The sequence below is a fragment of the Spermophilus citellus genome (assembly GCF_964194105.1).
Source record: "Spermophilus citellus genome assembly, chromosome: 16".
Taxonomy (NCBI): Eukaryota; Metazoa; Chordata; class Mammalia; order Rodentia; family Sciuridae; genus Spermophilus; species Spermophilus citellus.
Window position 1 is genome coordinate 72,116,759 of NC_138196.1, and position 22,616 is coordinate 72,139,374.

The 22,616-nt window shown below is 42.5% G+C and overlaps 1 protein-coding gene across 2 annotated transcripts in view; it reads right to left on the bottom strand.

Moving 5' to 3' along the window:
- The window catches only part of CSGALNACT1 (chondroitin sulfate N-acetylgalactosaminyltransferase 1), a 308,877-nt gene extending 290,876 nt beyond the window's left edge, over positions 1 to 18,001 (bottom strand). The window contains exon 1 of one of the 2 annotated variants that reach the window (XM_081268974.1): positions 17,814 to 18,001. The gene's annotated coding sequence lies outside the window, so the exon portion shown is untranslated. The remainder of the gene's footprint in view (positions 1 to 17,813) is intronic. The other variant, XM_081268975.1, reaches the window with a different exon arrangement.
- Between the last annotated feature and the right edge of the window lie 4,615 nt (positions 18,002 to 22,616).

Below are 22,616 nucleotides of genomic sequence, written 5' to 3' on the forward strand. Positions count from 1 at the left end.
ATGTTTCTCAGGAAGTATACACATCCCAAAAGGAAAGTCTGAGATGCAAGAACAGGATTCAAAGAAACACAGAAATGTAGATAAATCAAAATAAATGCCCATTGTATAATATAATAACAATAATATCTAATTTGTCAATTTGCAAGACATAAGATAGGGCAAAAATGAAATCTAATGTCCCACATTGCTTTTAGGAAGAAGGAGTATAAAAATACTGATTATGATAAAAATTAGATTCTGTTAAGTTAAACATATATGGAAAATTTTCTAAGAGAAAAGCTGGGGGTGGGGTACTGTAGAATATATAACTTCCCAAACTGGTAGAAGAAAAAAAAGGAAAGATGAAGGAATTATGGGGTAAAAAAGGAACATAAAAGAAGCTAGACAGATAAGACAGCAGACACACATATCAATTATCACAATAAATATAAATGGACTAAGGCCCCAAGTTAGAGACTGAGATTGTCAAATAGACATTTTTAAAATCTAGCTAACTTCTATTTTCATATTAAAATAAAGGATATACTAAATATTTTGATCCCACTTACATGAGGTTCTTAATTTAGTCAAAATCATAGAGACAGAAATGGAATGGCAGTTGCCAGGGGATAAAGAGTAGAGAATGGAGGGGGCTGGGGATGTGGCTCAAGCGGTAGCGTGCTTGCCTGGCATGTGTGCGGCCCGGGTTCGATCCTCAGCACCACATACAAACAAAGATGTTGTGTCCGCCGAGAACTAAAAAATAAATATTAAAATTCTCTCTCTCTAAAGTATGTAAGAGGATGTTTGTAGGTCGTAGGCTACACGCAAATGCTACACCATTCTATGTAAGAGACTCAAGCATCTGCAGATTTTGATGTATATTTATAAAAACAAAAAGAGTAGAGAATGGAGAATTATTGTTTAATGGATACAAAGTTTCAGTTTTACAAAATGGAATGAATCATGTATGTGCATACTGGTGATGGTTACACAGCATTATGACTGTATTTCATATCATTGAACTGAATACTCTAAAATGGTTAAGATAGGAAATTTTGTTATGTGTGGTTAGTTATATACAAAAATAAAAATAGGAGGAAAAGGTCTACAGTAGAATATTATTCAACTTTTAAAAAAGAATGAAATTTAGACAAGATACAACATAGATGATGCTTGAAGACATTATACCAAGAGAAATAACCCAGTCACCAAATGCAAACACTGCACACTGAAAAATTGGTATGATAATGAATTTTATGTTATGTGGAATTTATCAAAATAAAAGCATTTTTAAGAAAAAAAGGATATGCAAAATAAAAAGATAAAAGTTTAAAGTTAGGGCTGGTCCACTTTTAGCATCTCTAAAAGTAGAACAAGACACTGTACACTGATTGAAGCAAAAAATAATTATTCATATGAACTATGAATTATTTTCATTGAAAAGAAAAGAAAAATGAAGTGGAATCTAACTAAACCACCAGATAAAAGCATTTTGTAGAAAATATAGATGATAAAAAATGAGTACATGACAACACTTACAAATGAAAAGACACTTTAAAGACTAACGAATCAAATTATGTGTGGACTGCCTATGAATCATAATTTGAACAAAGAAATACTTTCTGAGATAATTAAGAAAAAAGATACACATCATATGGGTATTGTTAGGTGATTTTTAAAGAGCTTTTTAGGTGTTAAAATGGCATGGTGGGTAAGGATAATGAAGATTTTTACCACTCCAAACTATCTATGATATTGGGGTTGGGCAAGATGTTACCTTCCCCTCCAGGTTTGGAATACATGCAGACAATAATGGCCACTAGACCACTAGTGCCCTCCAGCATCCATGGTCTCCTCTTCTGGTCAAGAGAATCCCAGTTTTCAGCTCGGCCCATTGCTATCCACCAGAGTTTGTATTTCCTGCTCCCTCTTGGATTTAAGTATAATCAATCACATGACGGAATTCTGAGAGTTAATGAGACATATGCAAAAACTGTTGAGTGTGGCATCCAAAGCTATCCTTAAAAGGAAGGACTTTCCCCTGCCCTTCCCTTCCTCTTGGGCCAGGAACATGATGGGATAGATGTCTGGAGCCTCTGATGGCTCACAGCTCCCTCCGAGGACCACATTCATGAGTTGTAGGAGCAGTCAACTGTGTGGAACCTCCCCATTCCCAAATTACCTACTTACTGTACTTACTGGCTTATTTTGCATAGGAGAGAAATAAGCTTCTATTTTGTGTTACCACTGTTCTTTCATTTATATGCTGGCAAACGTCATCCTCATTAGTGCAGATGTCTCCACGCTTTCTGGACCAGCAGATACTGAAGCCAAGATTCCTCTTTTTCATGAGTACTTCTGTGGGTTGTCCAGTGCCCCCACCCGGGATCCCTCTGACCAAAATTGCTACGATACAGCTGATATATTCAAGTCCTCTGTTTGCCCTGCCACCCACCCCTCTCCCCCAGCCCTGAAATTCACTCCACTGCTCTGTGGGCTGTGGCTCCTGGGCAGAACGCAAACGGTTCCAGGTTGGCTCTCCGTCCCACACAGACACATCTGGTCCATGCGAAGCTCGCGCTGATCCCTCCAACAGACTTGGCAGGGAAGCCCTAGCCCAGCTGCTCTCTTTCACTCGGCCACCAAAACATCTCACCAGGGTGGACACCCGTCCACCCCTCTCCCAACCCTGGGAGACACAGAGGATGCTGACTAAGAGAGCCGCTCTCTCCAGACTTGGGGAGAGGGATGATCACTCATCTCAGCCTCCTCAGGAAAAGAGGAGGTCGGCACAGCCTCCCTGAAACAAATCCCTTAAGAATCCCAAATTTATGCTCTTCATACCCTCAAAGGAAGAGGATTTTCAAGAACTGTGAGACGGGTGTTCCGATGTTTCCTCTGAAAAAAACATCTCCATTTTGGTCTTTATCACGACTTATTTTAGCATCTGCTCTCTAGTGTGTCTGGAGGTGCTAGTCACACTACCCAATTCAACTGTCTGGCACAATAATAATGAAATACTTCAGGATGCACATCTGTGGTAAAACCCTAAAGAAAGGCAAGGAAATGGTTAATCATATTGGAAAGAACAGTTACTCCTGGGCCGGGGGAGCGGAAGGAAGGAGGGAAATATGAGCCAGATGCCCGAGCCAAGGGGTTCAAAGGGAGGGTTCTGGATGCTATGGATAGTTATTCACCCTATGATTATAAGTTAAAACGTGTACAAGTAATACACACATATGGGCATTCATAATTTATTAATTTAAAAGTGAATAAAGGAACAGACATAAGCTGACAGCTAAATTCCATGGTAGAACAATCTGGAAACAAGATTGCACTGTGAGAACAAACTATGAACTCAACAGCATGGAGGAAGCTGGACAATAAGTGACCTTCAGAAGGAGGTTGAAGGACCTCCTGGAAGGAGCAGGAGGTGTTCTCAGGGACGTCTCTGGTGGTAGTTGGCCCTTAACATTTCTAACATGCCTGGTCACCTGGAGGGACAGATTGGAGAAAAGCATCACAGAAGGGATCATTGGTGCCTCATCTCAAGGTGGAACCCCTGAAACTAGAAAAGGGGTCTTGACCAAAAGACTCCAGGAAACCAGCCTTGATTGCAGCAGACACGCCCCTGGCTCTTGCCACAGCTCTGGGAGACACAGGGACAAGATACAGTCTTCGCAATTCTTCTTGCAGTATTTTTGAAATAGTCAAAGCAAACTTTTGCTTCTGATCTGGCCTTGTATGGAGCTGGTCTACAGGAAAAGAAAGTACTGACCATGCATATGGATCTTACTGGTTTTATTGCTAAGGCAACATTAAATTTATTATAATTAATCATGATGAAAACAAGTATTTCTTTTTATTGATTTTTTTAAAAAATAAATGACAGCAGAATGCATTATAATTCTTATTACACGTATACAATTTTTCATATCTCTGGCTGTATATAAAGTATGTTGACACGAATTCGTGTCTTCATACATGTACTTTGGATAATGATGTCCATCACATTCCACCATCATTACCCTGCCCCCTCCCTTTCCCTCCCACCCCTCTGCCCTATCTAGAGTTCGTCTATTCCTCGTATGGTCCCCCTCTCTACCCTACTATAAATCAGCCTCCTTATATCAGAGAAAACATTCAGCATTTGTTTTTTGGGGATTAGCTAACTTCACTTAGCATTAAATTCTCTAATGCCATCCATTCCTGCAAATGGATGATTTTATTCTTTTTCTCATGTGATGCCCTATCTGATCCTCAGAGTAACTTCAATTCTACCAGGAGACTGCACAGGAAAGTCATGCCCAGATTCAAATCCTGACTCAACCCTGAATATCTATGATCCTGAACAAGACATTAAACATTTTGGGGCCTCAGTTTCCCGTCACTGTAAAGTGGAGATGATGTAGTACTGTGTCCTAAGGTGTCACAAGGCACACAGTAAGCACAATATTAATATGTGCTATTGTTCTGATTTCACAGACAAAACAACTAGGGCTCAGAGTGGTTGAGTAACTTGCCTAACTCCCATAGCTGATAAACAGCAGATGGTCTAACCCGAGTACCTTAGACTTCAGACCCCGTGCACTTAACCACCATTCTGTATAAACCAACAGTTATTTGCAAACATAAGTTAACCCACGTGTCTTCTGGATGCTTTTCAACCTTGGGGCATCTTGGTTAGAAGACCAACTCAGAACTCCAGGCCTTTGAAATGGATCACCAGGCGACTCTACAGCTCATCCCTGATTGCTCGCTGCAGCCAGCCTCCCTAGGAAGGTCCCCTGGCAGCTGTCTGCTGCCTGGTCTGATGTGCTACTCAACTGTGAGTGTCTCAAAGGCTGCCCTGGGACTTTTCATCCCTGGGCTCTCCATTTCCAGCAATATACCAATTAAAATATAAGATGTAAATTTTTCTGTAACCTGACAGATTCAGCTGCCCAGAGGCAGCAATCCTGCCTTCAAAACCTCTCTGACCACCCGGATTATATACATTATACTCTGAAGGGCCTGTCATCCTCCGCTGAGGGTGTCCACTGTCCTGCAGAAAAGCGCAGGAGAGGGGGCGGGGCTCCAGATCCCTTTCTGCCATTTACACCCATGAGAACTTGGGTGAGCCACACTGCCTCTCCCAGTTTCACTGTCTTCTTTTATGAAAGGGAAAACGTGGACTAGATGACCTATAAATTCCCTTCCATTCTTTGATCTTCATCTCCACATTTTAATTTAGAGGCAAATCTCATTTTGATTTGATCACATTCAAAAACAACTTGAACTAAATTCTCACTTTAGGGAGACACACACATACACTCTCTGATTTCCATAATTCAGAAATGGAAAGCAGTGCTGTTGCTACCTGCAATTCTGGCAATTCTGCAATTGCAAAGGGATAAAGGTACTTTCAAAACCCCCACCTGAGCTGCTGAGACCACTGAGAGGGAGAAACCCATTAGCCTGAAAACCATACATTATGTGAAACTTGTGGCTTAAAAGCATTTCTGTCAGAGAATCATAAAGAATAAACTGGCTAGTCCTTACCTGCCTCATGCCAATCAGCCTCAGATTAAAATGCGCACATGTGCACCTGTACATACGTGCGTGCACGTGACAGGCTGCAGATTTTTTTCAGAAATTTAAATAATAAATGAGAAAGTACTGTGAACACCTCAAAAAGGAGGGGGGGCAATACTCATAACAGTAATTATCTCAAAAGTAAAGTTGGATAACTAGAATGATTCATAATCTTATTTTTGGCTCTGTACCTGCTACAAAATAATGATGCAAATGACTTTTTTTAAAAAATTAGACTGCAAAGAAATAGTAAAAGTTAAAAAACTCAGTAATGGACCACCATATGGACTTTCAGGTGATACTGGTTTGATAACTAAAAATATTCTTTTTATATAACAGCATATAGAAAATGTAACTACTTACAGACTGGCTCTCCCTGCTTTCCAACAGCACAGTAATTTGTACTTGTATCCTTTAAAGCTATATCAGAATGCCTTAACTTCATAAAATTAATGTGATCAAATAACCATGACTAATGTATGTATCTGTTTGAAAGTCTGATTCATGAAAAATGAAAACCATAGTAATAAATTAATCCACAAATTTTTAAAACATTTCATAATTTTTACAGCATTATCCTTCTTAATAGCCCAATAGGGCTGAATCCTTCATCAAAAATGTATCCAGTATATCTGGTACACACCAGAAATAGAAAACGCAGGTAATCCCAGAAGCTGAGGTACGACATAGGTAATGACCAGGCTATTACTCTGAATGATAATGCCAGGCTCGCACTGAACACTTTGCCTAATTAGACTTCACACAGGGGGAAAAATGCTTTAATATTTAACAAGTATAATGGTGCAATCAATGTACACAAATCAGGCCTGATAAGCAGCATTGCTTATTAAAGAGAGAGACAGATGGCTACAGGAAAGGTATAATCATTAAATGTAAAATCTCACAGGCTCCAACTGTGAACACCACTCATATACTTTAAAATTACCACTTCATCCACAGAACTCAACCTGTCCTCTTGCTCTGTAGACTTTAGATACACCCACACTATAGATTTAATAAAACAACTTGGTTCAAATAGATCGTCTTGTTTCTCTCAAAGTTGCCTTTTCCAAGCCACATTGGCGGATGTCAAAATCCCAGAGAGCAAGATGTCCAACATCTCTCTTACAATCATTTCAGTTAGATAATTAGTCCTCCTTCTTATTACCTTCAAGACTTAATGTGCTGGAAGCCTTCCTGACTCTATTAAACCCAGCCTGCCACAAGATTATGAATACGTAATTTGTTTACAGGTAGCTTTTAAGAAAACACACAGGATGCAGGCATATATTTTAAAACAGGCATGCTTGTGAACTTCAAATTATAGTGAAAGATGTCTAAGGGTGGGTTTACAGTTGGTTTCCTCCAAGGTCAGCTTCATGGTCAAATACAGGGATCCTAGAAGGCCATTTGCCCATTCATGAACACGGCCCCTTGTTGCTGCATTTGTTCATTCTACACATATTTACTGAGAACCTCTTGTGCCTACACCCTGTGCAGTACTTGCTGTAGTCTTTGGAAAACATCAACGAATCATGAAAACTATGGCCCTATTCCCCAGGACTTCAGAGTTTGTTCCAGTGATGACATAAAAGCAACTAAAATGTCCACCCCTGCACATGGTGTTTTGCTTGGTATGTGAAGCCACCAGGGCAACCTTGGGAGCAAAAGATTTATAGGCTTTTACTGTCACTGTCATCTGACCTAGGACTCCATCTATTGAAACTCCAAGTATTTTTGTATGTGTTAAATAAATTCCACAAAGGAAGTGCTTTGAACAGCATTTAGCACACAGTAATTTCTTCCTAAACTTCTGCCACGTCTGCATTAAAGTTAAGCTTCTTTTAATTGAGAAACCAATTATTCAACCCCTCCCTTTGCTGCAATGATACACGCATCTACACTTCTCTCTCTTTGGGTACATAACAACCCATTTTAATCTGTGTCCAGGAACAAATTCCTCAGAATTAGTCTTCACCAAATGTTTCCAGAAAAATCAAGGATTTGAAATGCAGAGATCAAAGAATTTCACATTTTAATCCACTAGCAGGATGTATACAAATGAAGCTGAGATCGTTTAGCATCAATTTGACTCATTTCGATTTCTGATGTTGTAAAATCAACAGGAAACAAAAACTAATCCCCATGTGCTTAAAGTAGGCACTGAGAGCTTCCCATCCCCAGGGAAGATGCTCCACATGCCACTGCCATGATAATACATTCCTTTCTCTGTAGTATTTTACTACTCTGCAGCCAGAATGCCCTGTGTGTTCATCTACTTTCTCCAGCACCCAGCACAAAGCCAAGCACACGGTGAGTCCATGGTAAGATTCTGAACAACTGGAGACCAGGCAGTTGTGTAGATGTCACCGTGGTAAGGGCACCTCAGGTTACCTGCTAACCAGCAATGGTACTGAATGACATTGCACAGCCCAGCAAGAGCCGAGTGACGCAAACAAGGCCCCTGTTTGTGTCATCCCACTAAGTACCTGAGTAACCTTAGATAAGTGACTCTTGGCCTCTCTGGGCCTCCTTCTGTATATTTGCAAAATATGGGGATAGTCTACATCATCTCAAATGATGACAATTAGACTGATGATTTCAAAGTACAGCTATTTCTGGTGATATATTCTTGCTAACCAATGATCCTCTTATCACTTCTAACACCAAAAAGTTGTTGACAAGACTATTTAGTGACATTTACACATACTCCAGGCATGAAGTGACTCTTTCAAATGCACATTTTGGACACTTCTAGTTTCAACTAATTCATATAAATTAGTTGAATGGACATGGCCAACTTTATTTAAAGCATCTCTACTCATTTCCTGATCCTCGTTCCTTGGAGATGAGCGGCAGCATTCCTTGGCCACTTCACCCAGAGCATCATTGACCCCATGGATAATCCAACAATTCTGATGGAGGCTAGAGAAAGGAGTTTTAAAAAGCTGGTGCCTCCCATGTGTCGTCACACCAAGATGAACCAGCTCCACAGGCCAAAAAAATACCCTTTCGTGCTTTCAGGCAACCCCACAGTTTTACAAGAAACCCATTCCCACCACCCATCAGCTGAACCCTCGTGAAAAGTGCAAACACTCACAGGTTACCTGGTGACCATCAGTAAAGTTCCCCATCTTGGAAGGATGAAAAAGAATTGTATTCCTGGTACTCAGTGAGCAAATAATTCCTAACATGCGAAGTCATTGTCTTAGACGGGAGAGAAACCACAAAGCTAGTAGTTTCTGCTCTCCTTCTTTCCCAAGTCTATCGAAACACTTGAACATCAAGGTACCAGTTCTTCACAAGGAGTGTAAAAGAGTTATCCTCTGTGGCCTTTATTATAGACACTGATAATGGTCCATGGCAGGTCAGAAACATTTTGGAAGAAAGTAAAAAGCTAATTCCAGTGAGACTGGATAAGTTCCCTTTTATACCCAAGGACATTAATGGGAAAAACTCTCTGGATTTTTAATTATTTCAGTGAATAATAAACTCTCTACAAAGAAAAAACTACTTTTGAGAAAACCTCAAACCCAAGATGTTGGACCAACTTACTTGCTCCAACAGAGTAACTAGTTTTCTGTTCACACTGTGGCTTTGGCCACCATTTGGAATGATAATCAGTTCACAGGCCACAAATTTCATTGCTTTGCATTTGAACAACACCTGCATCTCACTGATTAAATTCCTGCTTTACAGATTGAGAATTTGCTCGTGGCCACAGAGTGAGTCAGCTCTAGAATCCTATCTCTATAAACCTAAGGTCCTTCTGGAACAACTTGTCTACAAACTCAGTTTTCTCCCATTAGTCAGGCCCAAGAATCTATAGGCCGTGAGTTTAGTGAGAAGACAACAGGAAGCTCCTAGGCAGAAGCCAGAGCTTGGAAGTCTTAAGTACACCCCTAGAAATATCCCCCCCCAAAAAAAATACAAGCTTCTCTCCCTTGTTCCCTATTATATACCATAATTGTATGCAAATAAATCTTCTATGTACATAGGACACACAAAGGTACTCAGAGTATTCTGACTTGCTTATGTCCATGGAAGTCCAAGAAGTATCTATTCCTATCCACTTACATAGAGAGAGTGGGTGAGAAAGAAGAAAAGGAAATCTACTGTCATTTGAACAGCTAACTGAAGTAGCCAAGGGACATTAGAAATTCACTGTTTAACAGCCTGTCCTAGTCATTGTCCCACCGACCTCAGTCTAAAACTTTCAGCTACATAAGGGTCCTTAGGTGGTTTTCTGGAATTCATTTCCACACCCAAGCACCTTAGCAACATGCGCACAGTAGGAGCCCAAAGACATTTGATTACAATAGTCTAGAATTGAAGACATTTTAAAAAATGCCCAAGAATGGGACCAGGAGACTCAAAGTCCAGGGCAAATGTCCCATTCTCCTTCTAGTCTTCCAAATACTTCTCCAAGGAAAAAATACTTATTTTCTATGTATTAAGTATTTGCCATGTGCTACACCGTTTCTATGTGTTATCTCAATTAATCAGCAAACCACCTAAGGAGATAAACATGACTATCCATTGTATAGATGAGAAACTAGTAGAGCTCTGACCTTCTGTGAGTGACTCCAGCTCCCAGGCTACTCAGCCAGGGTGCCACTGTCTCCTGCAGAACACTGTTCCTTCCTTGTTTCTCACCCATCAGTTCTCTGCAGGCCTTCGCTATCTAGCCTTCCCAAGACACATAGGCACTAACTTGAATTCCAAGGACTATTCCTCTTCCCACAAAGCTCTTCTATCATTTTTTTAACTTGTTTTTTTTCCCACTTTAACACACTCTATTAATTCTATAAAATGGGTTTTTGGAAATTACAGTAACTTGTTCTAAACAAACTGTTCTCCAACTCGATACTGTTTTTAAATTTGCTGCATGGTGCTTTAAAAGGCCTGAATCAAGCTTCTCCTGCACCTGGGCAGGTCCTGTTTGCTAGGACACAGAAGGGCCGGTTCATGCCTCTGTGCCCTGGAATAGTAAGCAATGACTCCAGGCTTCCCACTCCCTGGCTGAGGGAGACCTTCCTGAACTGTAATGATTTTGTAAAACCCACGTTCCCTGGCTGCCACACACAGCATCTACCCTGCACACCAAACAAGGAGGCTCATTATCATAAAACCACCAGGAACATCTGGGTAAAAAACCGACCCTGGTCTAACAACACAGCCCACTATACAGGCTGTGCCAGTGGGACTCTACCCAGAGGCCCACAGACCTGGCTCCCAGCTGCAGAGTGAAACAGACCTGGGTGTATTTAGCCAAATCCCCAACTGGCAGAGGAGCAGGGGCTCATTTCTACTGCAATACCAGCTACCCCATGAAATCTCCAGTGGAGATTGGCAGGCCACTAATAATTTTGACTTAGCTACTTGCTGATGGAGGATGTGCGACCTTCAGAAAATGCCTGCCGTCAGAGCCCAGGGAGTTAGAAGTATATACCAGGCAATGCACCAACTGGGGATGCAGAAGGCTGCAGCTGTCCTCAGAGCTCCTTAGCAGAGGCCATCCGGCCTAGAGCTGCAACTCAGAGCCACCAACCCAACTCAGGCTGCTCACAGCCTGGCTTGCTGTCCCCCAAGACCCTGAACCCTTTTGCTAAACCCACCTCAGACTTCCTTTCTGACTTGTTCCAATTTGTATGAGACCTGAGTTCTTGACTGATCCTTTATTCTATGCTATGTACCCACTCCTACCCCACAGGAACCTATCCTGGACTCCAAGCTGCCACTGTCTGTTGGCTTCAGTGGCTCCGGCCAGCTCCAGTGATAACCAAGCATGATAGGAACCTCAGGCTAGTGCCAACTCACACATCAACCAAGGCAGCTGCCAGATTTGTCCCAGCCCCATGAGGGACAATCAGAAAATAACATTTTCAGGAGACTGATTCCATTCTATCTTGGATTTTATACCTTTATACCTTCCTGCTCCATAACTGTTGGGACAAAGGGGAGAGAAGTGGGAGGGTGAGAGAGATAAATAAGAAAGAAAAAGAAGAAGGATGCTGCTATTGCTTAATGCCTGCCACTCCAGGTGGCTGGGCACTATATTGTGCATCCCATTTAATTCTTGAAGCAAGACTCTAAAATGTTACTATCTCCATTATGCACACAAGGAAACAAAGTCTCAGAGATGTTCACTAAGGGGACATGGCCCCTCCAGCAGTAAGTGGTGCAGCTGGGACACAGACCCCAGGAGTACCCTGCTCCAGGGTCTCAAATGCTTCCCTCTTGCCTGCACTATCTTCCTGTCTTTATATTCCCTGTGGAGTCAACGTAGTGCCTTCCTATAGCAGGTGCATATGCAATGTTTGTTCAATGAATGTGTGAATGGTTGACTCAGCCCTTCACACCTTCATATTCCACAACCCACACACTTGACTTTATTCATTTATCATGTTTGTAACATGCCTGCAAAGAGCCTGGATAATAAGTTAAGTGTAGTACAGAGATGCCGTTCTACACTATATTTTGAGCTACTAGAAAATACTACACGTACAAACCCATAAAATAAAACATACTAAAGGAGACCCACTGATCAAAATGCATTTGTTATTGTGCTCCGTCCTGCCCAGAAATGAACACAAATACAAAAATCTAAGGAAAATCAGTGCTTTCATGTTTTTGTTTTAACCCTCAGAACTATAAGATATTTTCCCAGCTGCCAGTTCAATGAGTTTATGCTACAAAAAAAAAAAAAAAAAAAAAACGGCAGAGAGGCTACGAGCAGAAGCCAAGCAGACACAGACTGAAGACCAGCTCTGTGACTATCACCTAGCCGACGATGGGCAAGTACTGTGCCTCCTAAGTCTTGGTTTTCCTCTCTGTTGAATGCAGATAATAATAGTGTGTTCTGTAAGTGACCTTGCTGAGTAAAGGAAGAGCCCAGGCCCCACATTTAGCACAGCACCAGCTACCCAGTTAAGTGCTCCATAAATGTAGCCATTTTTATCAAGGGAAGAGAAGAACTGTGGTAGATGTGCAATGAGAAAACTTCAATGAATTACTTGCCTCTGCAAATATCATTATAAGTACTAAATTCACTAAATCATCTGCTCCAGATCACTGTGATTACTAGAATGATCTACCCTGAGAGCAACTCAGATAATAATAATGATAATAATAATAATGATGATAATAATCACCAGCAGTTACACACACACACAATTTACTATATGCCAGGCACTCTTCCAACCACTTTTACAGACAATGGCCCCACGCACAGCTGTGCAGAATGTGCCACACAAGAGCCCATCAAGGGAGTGAACAGGACTGAAGTCTAGTCTGCTGTCTGGTAATTCAGGAATCAACACCTAGTGGTAATTGTCACAAAGACACTCCTTGGGCAGCAACTCTGTTTACATATATTCACTGTTATGGTTTAGATGTGAGGTGTCCTCCAAAAGCTCACATGTGAGATAGTGCAAGAAGGTTCAGAGGGAAAAAAAACTGGGTTGTAAGAGTCTTAACCCAATCAATGAATTAATCACCTGATAGGGATTAACTGAGTGGTAACTAAAGTGGTAGGGTATGGTTGGAGGAGGTGGGAATTGGGGTATGGGTGTGGGTATATATTTGTACCGGTGAGTGTTCGTTCTCTCTCTCTCTCTCTCTCTCTCTCTCTCTCTCTCTCTCTCTCTCTCCCCCCCCCTCCCTCCTTTCTGATTACTGTGTGAGTTGGTTTCCTCTGCCACACTCTTCCACCATGACGTTCTGCCTCACCTGGAACCCTAAGGAATAGAGCCAACTTTCTATGGAATAAGACCTCTGAAACTGTGAGCCCTCAGATAAACTTTTTCTCCTCTACATTTGTTCTGGTTGGGTCCTTTCAGTCACAACAGCAAAGAAGCTGACTAAAACATTAACCAACATGTTAACTTGAGCAAGGATTTGACCCAGGAGAGATAGAAGTAGAAAGACACTTTTGAGGGTATCCAGGACCTAAATCAAACACTGCCATTTCAGCAACAGAATAGATGGTATTCACAAAAGCATCAGTGAACAGTCCCTAATATTAAGCTGCACAATGGTGCCCAGGTGCCATGGGAACACAAAAATAAGGCTTGCCCTAGAGTTCAGTATAAATAGACAATTCACAACTACCTCCTCCCCGTTTCCTGCTTCCCAACTCAAATGTTCTTTGTATGTGAAAATAAAATAAAGCAGCAGATGTGACCCCAGGATAACCAAATGTTGGGTTTTGCATCACTTAAAAACAACAAAAATTACCTGAGCAACAAAGCAATGTTTGACTAAGTGATAAGTTCAAAATATTTCACTGAAAATCCTAGCCAACAGTTGTCATTCCATCCAGGTGGTACACCCAAATGCAGGTTCCTAAAAATGACTCCCAGGTATAAAGACCCTTTCATTTTCTCCCACCTCAGGCTTCCATAATCTCGGTCTGTTCAGAGTTCTTACCCAAACTCAACCATGATGTTCTGTGTAAAGGTTTATGCCTATTATCCCGGCTGAGGCTCAGCTTCAGTCTGGTAAGAGGAAGCAGAGGCTAGGAGATGCCATACCCTTCCCTAACTGGGGCTGTGAGGGTAAGAGCAAACCTCCTCCTGTTCTAGAAAAGAGCTCATTTGTGCAAACAAGATCTGCTTAACTCTGATATGCACAGGATCCTAAAAGCAATCCAAAAATTTAGCTTATTCAGAGGGAAATGATAATAAAAATTATCTAAAGCCTTCACGCAAAAGCTGTTCCCTAACAAGGACTGACCTAGACCTTGATAGGAAAAACAGCAAAAACCAGATTGCCTTGTTTTAAAATTCAACCATGTGACAGTCAGAATTGGATGTCTGATAATTTTCTGAATTCAAATACATTCTGCTAAATAAGATAAGAAGCCCCATGGTAAGATATAAGGCCCACAACAGGCTGACCTTTCTCCTGCTGTGCTTAATTCTCCTTTACAGTTGAAAGATGTTTTGTTTGTCATTGTAACTAAATTTCACTAGAAACCTGAAAATATGATGTTTCTCATATTCATTTGCAAACAATATGGCAATATTGTGAGTGTGATGTTTGCTTACACACATACAATTTGCAAATTTCATCTGGCAAACAGAAACACCTTTGAGTTGTTCAATCAATATTCTCAAGCCTGACTCACTTCATTCAAGTTAGAATTTAGAAATAAGAAGGCTTTTCATAAGTTAACACAGAAGACAGGTGCCTTTCAATGATGCACATCTGAAATGTAACAAAACAATTTTAAAGGTGGAATACAATGTGGCCCACTTTAATAAAAAATAAAGGAACACCAGGAGTTTTAACTGGCCAGGTAATAAAATTCCCTTGAGAAACAACCCATATTGTTAGTGATACAAGTACCCATTTAAGACATAAAGCAATTTTAGATTCACTAAAAAATAAGTATCACCAAAGACACACACACACACACACACGTGACTAAAACATTAACCAACATGTTAACTTGAGCAAGGATTTAACCCAGGAGAGATAGAAGTAGAAAGGCACTTTGAGGGTACTCGGGATCTAAATCAAACACTGACATTTCAGCAACAGAATAGATAGTATTCAAAAAAGCAGAGAGAAAGAGAAAACTTTAAAATACTAGATCGAAATCATATATTTGATTTTTTCAGTTTAAGAATTTTATATATTTGTATGGTAAGATATGCAAAGTAAAAAGCCCAATTCTTAAATCTCCTTAATTCTTTAGCTCTAAAGTTTTGCTCTAACGTTACTCAGAAAACCATACCAAATCCATTATTGGAGAACTCTTCATTTATTTTCAGGCCTTTGGTAATGCTAGTCACACAAGGTTGCCCTCTTCCCATACAGTATTCTGAGAACCCAGGAAGTCAAATTTCTCTGCTGTCTCAAAGGACAGATTAATGGTAACAAATGACAGGCCCTGGTGATCCACTATGCGGAGGAGGCCCCTAGTGGTGAAGCTACCTCTGCGACCTGGCTTAGCACATTTTATGAGACTGCTTCATCATGAGGGCAAAATCAATAGGTAATAAAGTCTACCTGAGCTTTGCCTCCTTAATACCCCTATTAGCCCTAATATATAGGAGGGCTGTAATTTACAATCCCAAGGTCCTTTCATCAGGAATATTAAAAAATGGATGTGACTTGAAGAATAACTTCAATACATTCTGAATTTCAAGTCAACTAACATTCAATAAGCCCTTTACACCCTGCCGGGCACCAAGTGTGACGTAGAGAGACAAGTAAACCAGAGAGATGAGCAGACACACAGAGATTACTGCTATTTCTTTTCAAGATAATAGCATCACATACAGAACAGAACTAGGACAACAGGAAGGTTGGAAAGCTCAATTCATCATCATATGACCTGATGACAGATTCTAACCAACAGGAAAACCCAGAAGAATTGCCTACCACAACCTCCAAACTGTCAGCTCCTCATTTTTAAACATACACATAGGGCAGCACTGAGTTTCTTCAACACAAATGGATGGAAGGATGGATGGAAGGAAAATAAGACCATATTTTTTTTAAAAAAAAATATAATTTTAAAAAACTATTGAAACATGCCAGAATTAACGATTCCTAAAAATAAAGAAAAACAAGAGATAACATTTACAAAGCCCTGGACCCATAAGTTTCTAGGTGTTATTTAATTCTGCCAAACATCTCTACAAAGAGAGGAGTAACATCAGCATTTTACAAATTAGGGTGCCAATGCTAGACAAGGGTAAATGCCTTTCCCAGAATAACGCAGTTAATAAATGGGAGAAGCAACTTGGAGCCCATGATTCTGAAATAGTGAAGCATAATCTCACTTCATTATAATGTACATATGTGAATCCAAAAGTCTATTTTGTTTTTGAACCCCATTAACACAGTCTGCAAACAGACATGAGATTCAAAATACAAAGATGGCAGGATTAAAGTATTTCCATATTGCATTCTTTGGAGTACATAGAGTACCTGAGTTTCATGCAGAGAAATTATCAAATATTTACCCGGTTCCCACAATAGATGTGATCCATCTCTTGTTTTCCAGGAACAGGCACTTTCTGGGAGCACAAGCCACCCATTCCCTATAATATTATGCACTATTGCATACATTCAAGTCACTTTTTATAACCAGGGCATGAGTTAATCTCTGCCTTATGCTTCTACTTCCAAGTCTGAAAGACTTTTCTCCTTCCATATAACAAGATGACCACTGCACCAGCCTTATTCATGTTCACTTTTGCAACATTACGATAATTGTGACTTTCTTGCATGAATAATGCTGACAAAAATCCAAGGAATCCTGTAGAACCAAGTTTAAATTTCTAGTAAAAAATATGAAACAACAGTTAATTACTTTTATTATCTAGAGTATCTAAGGACATCTCAGTTTAAAAGGTGCCAAGACGTTGAAAGCAAAATAAAAGTGGAGTTTGCGAAATAAAACCACCGCATCATTTGTTAGTATTTCATTTGTTAGTGTTTCCCAGGCTCACTATTTCGGCATGTAACATGTTTTCCTCTCCCACCATTCTTTCTCTGTTCACGATGAAAAGATAAGTTCAGACTCACTGACAGGAGCGCAGGTGCAGGAAGTGTTTCGGAAACAAACAACTTTGCCTTTGCTTGGTAGCGCTTCCCCCTCCTCCAGCCCTCCGAACCCCAGACACCCCAAGACCATGACCTCGAATAGCTTCCCTGCACCCATCGTGCAAGACGCTTCTGCGGGGTACTGTGGGATCTGATCGCAGTGACCCTCCGTCACGGTCACCATGGCCCTGGTCCAAGGCAGGAGAGCACGCTGCCCACCGGCCACCCTCTCCATCACAGCAAAAAATAAAAGGACAATAACAGCAAAGTAGTCGGCGGGCACGTGTAAAGGCTACTTTTTAGTGGGGTTTCGAGAAAGTAATTAAACAGCCGAGCGCTACGATAAACGGCAGCGAAACCCAAGTGACCCGGGTCGCCGCGGCCCCTGACCCTCACTAGAAGCCTCCCCGCGTGCTCGCGCGTCCACCTGAAGGCACCGCGCCCTCGGCGGGCCGGGCCGCCCCAGCCCTGCGCTGCGCCGAGCCCCCTCCCGGTGCTAGTCCTCGGGCCCCAGCCGGCCGGCAGCGGCGGAGCGAGGCCCCGCGCAGCACCGTCCTCCCGGCTGGGGAGCCACCCCGAGGTCGCGGGCTGGGGCGCGCAAGAAAGCCGCGCGGGGCTACGCAGATGGAAGAGCGGCACCGACGCCCCCGCGCGGCGCGACACACCCCGCCGGCCGGGGAGGGGACCCGACTCACCCCGAGGCGCCCTCCGGGCTGCCCGGCCCGGTTCCCGCTGCGCCCGCCGCCGCCGAACTTTCCCTCCTGCTCGGCGGCCGCGGGCTCGGCTCCACCTCCCGCTCGGCAGCCGCGGAGCCTCCAGGGACCCGGGGGGCGGGGAGTGGCGGCGGCAGCGGCGGCTCGGGCGGGCGGGCGGGCTGAACCGCGGCCAAGCCCCAGCGTCCGCCGCCGGGTGGGAGCCGGACGGGCCCGCGAGCCCGCGCGGCGGCAGCCACCCGGCTGGGATCGCGCTGGCTGCGCCCACCCGCGTCCCCCACAACTCCTCTGCAGTGCGTCCCTGCGCCCGGGCTGAGCGGGGCGCCCTAGCTCAGGCTTGTCATTCTGCAGGGTCCCGAAGGGGGACCAGTCTTGCGAGAGACTGGTCACTGAGATCAGGAGAAGTTAAGGGAAGGGGCTAGGACGTTGTGGCGTGCCCCGGGTCCCAGGAGAGAGGTGGGTGTCTAGCCTGCAGCTGTGGGGTCCTTCATCTTTCGGTTCCCCAGTCCCCCACTAACCACCTGTTTTCCTTTGCCATTACCGAAATGCCCTAACCCCTGTGGGCCGACTTGCCTAGGAAACTTGGTAAGATTGCACTTCAGAGAAGAATTCGCTGTCTGTGTTACGCTGGTCAGTATAATGCCTCGGTTAGAGAACTTTCATTTACTGCGAAGGTCAGAAACCCCTTTAACTCTGAGACACCTCCACCGTGTGATTTAGTAAAGTCTGCAGAGACCACTGGCGGCCACTGGGAGCCCTCGGAGAGAAGTGGGAGAGGAAGGAGGATAGGATGGAAAGTGGGCAAGTAGGGTATTAAAAATAAAAGATACCACCACTGCCCTCAACACATGCACATTCACCTCCACCTGTCACCTGTCATTTGTAACTGCCCCACCACTGATCTATGCGAGAGGGAGTTGGGGAGTATTATGATCCCCAATTCTCAATATAATTGAAGGGGACTCAGGAGGAGTCCGTGGTAGCCTGGAAGAGGTGATCTCCACCTACTGATGCAGCCAGGCAACTCGCAATGGCCCCTTGATGAAGGATGGCAGACCAGAACTGGAAACAGAATCCTGTGATTCCTGGTGCAGAGCTCCTTCTACTGCCTGACCATCAGAATGCTCAAAGCCCTCATCCCAGAGATTTCAGGACACCAGATTTTTACTTGGGCACAAGGTAGTGGGTCTGTGAGCAGCTAAATTCCCATTAAGCACCCATTCTTGCAGCAAGTTTGGCTTCCTACCAGGATTCCCCAGGTGACTCTGTCCCCACTCCCACACCTCAAGTGAGCAAATTCAGCCTTGTGACCTGCTGTCATTCCCACAGCAACTCAGTTGAGATTTGGGAAAGAGGGAAGAACCAGGTATTCACCAAATGAATAAAAAATATAATGTCTGTTCTGTTGCTGCCCGCCCCCTAAGCTGCAGGATAATGAAGACAATGAATAGTTAATACAGGATACATACATCCATATGTAGGTACAAGTCATTGGCCAAGTTCATCCACATATTATCTCCTAGCAACCTCATAAAGCAAACCATATGACAGTCCCCATTTGCAGAAGGACAGCACCACTTGGAGGTTGGAGTTAGTTGTAAGTTATGTAAAAATTAGTGCTTTCACAACCAAGTACTCTTTTGAGTAGCCAAGTAACCTCTTCAGAGCCTTCTGGCTACCACCAAAATATTCCCACACCTACAAGTTGTGACAAGTTGTTAAAGTATTGATTTTTTTTCCTCCTGAATTATCTCCCATTTCTCCATTCAGTGATGTCTCCACAATTATATAAGAACAGGAAGCATGGAATCTGGTTTGAAAACTGGCCAGAAAACCTGAGTATGTGCTGCCATGACCCATTATAGACATGTGTTGTCAGCTTCAGGTTCTAAACTGTGTGGATCATTCTGGGGAAGTCAAAGGAGGTGCCTTTGTAGCTGCAACTGTCTCTCTTCCTCTTATCTTAAAAAGGGAAATGGCTTCAAGATATGATGGCATTTCCTTTGGGGACTCAACACACAAAGATACCTGGAGGTACTACTTCCAGCTTCTTTCCCTTTAGATACTGGTTTATCTGCATAGCAGTAGTGTATCAACATGTATCAAATCAGTATATGTCAATATACATCCAGGCCTAAAATTGATTCTAAGGGTTCAGTGCCTTTCTGGACATTGTGACAATAAAATGTATGAAAAAATAAGGGAGCTGAAAAAGTGATAAAACTATGAAACTAAATAACATCATAATTGAAAAAAGATACATTTTTTTCTGGATGTACTAACCAGAAAGAAAGTAGATCTGAAACAGCCTTTGGATTATCCCATTGGGAGCCACTATTACCAAACTGTGTCAGAGTTGTATTTCATCTCCATCACCAGAAGCAGCAGTGTCTGAGGAGAAAAGAATAAGCAGCATGTTGTGCAGTTCCCATTTCTTTAAAATGCCCAGCTGAACTGAGCAGCAAAACCAGTAGAAGGATGGGATCCTAGAGACCCCAAAGACCAAGGGCCAGAATGACTTATTACAAAGAAAGGAGAAGTTTTCCCCATGGAATTTAACCTTTAGTAAGAGCATTGTATGGTTAAGCATTTTCCATAAATATGATTTAGGAATAAAACTGTGTTATTTGATTTTCCAAGGATATAACAGAGGTGCCTTAATATGGCATTAGTGATATGGTAACAGTAAGGAAATATATAGAAAGTTCTGGAAATAACTGAAGCCATTGCCGCAGTCTGGCTGGGCACAAATCATGAGCCACTGAAGCAGGAACAAACTTTATTTCTGAACTCCACCAGCACACTCCACACACACTCCCGGGAACTCCCCCGAATGCCACGCGGCTCCTCCAGGAACCAGCAACCGGAAATATCCCCCCTGGCACTTCCCCAACCAATGGGAACTCTCCGGGAATCCCCGCGAGAGCTCAAGCGGAACTCAACGGGAACTCCGCCAGAACTCAAAAGTCATTATCTTAATGGCTCGCTAGCATCACCTCTCAACCACTACTTCTGGCAAAAATGCCATGCGTCATCCTGACTCGGCTGTGGCCCTCAACATCTCCCCACTTCTGTTTAATTAAACAACAAGCAATGTGGCTTAGGGACCGTGCCTGTTAGGCTGTCCAATACTACATATGGTCCTTGCCTGTCATCGGATGAGCTGACCTCAAGGCGTCAGCCTCCTGTCTTAGGTTGGTACCACTGCAATTGGATCATACCCATCACTGACTACCAGTCCAGCATACAGCCATACTTGTGGATAGGCCTTTGCACCAGTGTGGAGGGGTGAGGTTCTTTGCCTCACCTCTGTTGGCCCCCCAATTTGGCCTTTGCACCAGTGGGGGGGTGAGGTTCTTTGCCTCACCTCTGTTGGCCCCCAAATTTGGCCTTTGTGCCAGTGGGGGGAGGGTGAGGTTCTTTGCCTCAACTCTGTAGATACCAGAATGATTTTTATCCCCTGGGGGAAAAAGGTAGTTTCTATAAAAATAAATTTTAAAACAATGCATACAATGGCAAAATTTAACATTTATAAAATGCAAAAATACGCATATTATATTTAATTTCTCCAATGACTTTTTTCAAATAGAGACTACATAGTTGTTAAACTTTTAAGTTCAGAAATGTCTCATACAATTCAAGCTTGGACTTCTTAGCCTCACCCAGATCCTTGAGAACCTTGACCTGGAGCTGAACCAACAGTTGTGAAACATCACTGACCTTACTTTGTAGTACACACACTCAAGTCCAGGTGGCTCTTCTACTAGTCAGGGTTATCTGATCTCTTAGTTAAGTGCAAATGTGCTAGGTAGTCAGAGGCAGGTCTTTAGATGGAAGAGGTCTGTTGTACTCAAGCACAGAGACTGGCCATATAGTGTACTATGGGTGCCAAGTCACTAAGATAGGACCTAATTATATCCCATGCAATCTGATTAAGGAAGCTCAAAAATAGGAGCTATACTTTAAAGTAAATTTTCATTTAAAGTAAGTAAAGTAAATAATGTTTGACTCCAAGGAGCTTTGTTTTTCTAGGGAAAAAATATGTGTTCAAGAGCACTGTAAGTCTAATAAGTAAGGGCTCAATGAATATTGGTTGACTGTGTAAGGATGTCTTACATTAACATCTTTAAATACACACATCAAAGTTAATTAGCCATTTCACACTATTTTCAAATTTACACCCTCATCGTTCATGTCTTTTCTTTCCAGATCAATTCTGGACAAGAACTGAAATGAGAAAATGTGTTTCTTGCATTGCACTCCAAGCTCTCTCCACACAACAGGCGACAGGAGCCATTCCCTGTTAAACAGCTCCAGCAGTACAGCTGAGATCCCACATGAAAGCCATCTAGAACGTCTGGTGCAGCGCAGGTTGGCTTTTCCATTCTCCTATGTACCCAGGCTCCTCAGTCCTTCTATCTATAGGAGAAAAACAGAGGTTTACAAAGGGACCTACAGAAAAACAAGATATGTGAAGCAGCAGAAGTCAATCCACACCTGGTCTGCATCCATAAAATCCAGATGTCTAAGCGTAGTTATGCTCAAAACAGTGTCTTTTCTTACAAAACTATTTGCATGAATACACTGATGCACATATTTAGCTCACCCAGGCCTTTATTTATGAATAGGAATTCTGCTTTTGCCATTTGGTAACTCAAGTCTCAATAGGTTAGTTAAGGGGTCCTCAAAATTTCATTTCTGCTTTAACTTTTTTAACTCTGGTAAATAGGATATTTTGTGTTGCTATCATCTTCCTGAGCCTACTAGCGACTTTTTTTTTTTAAA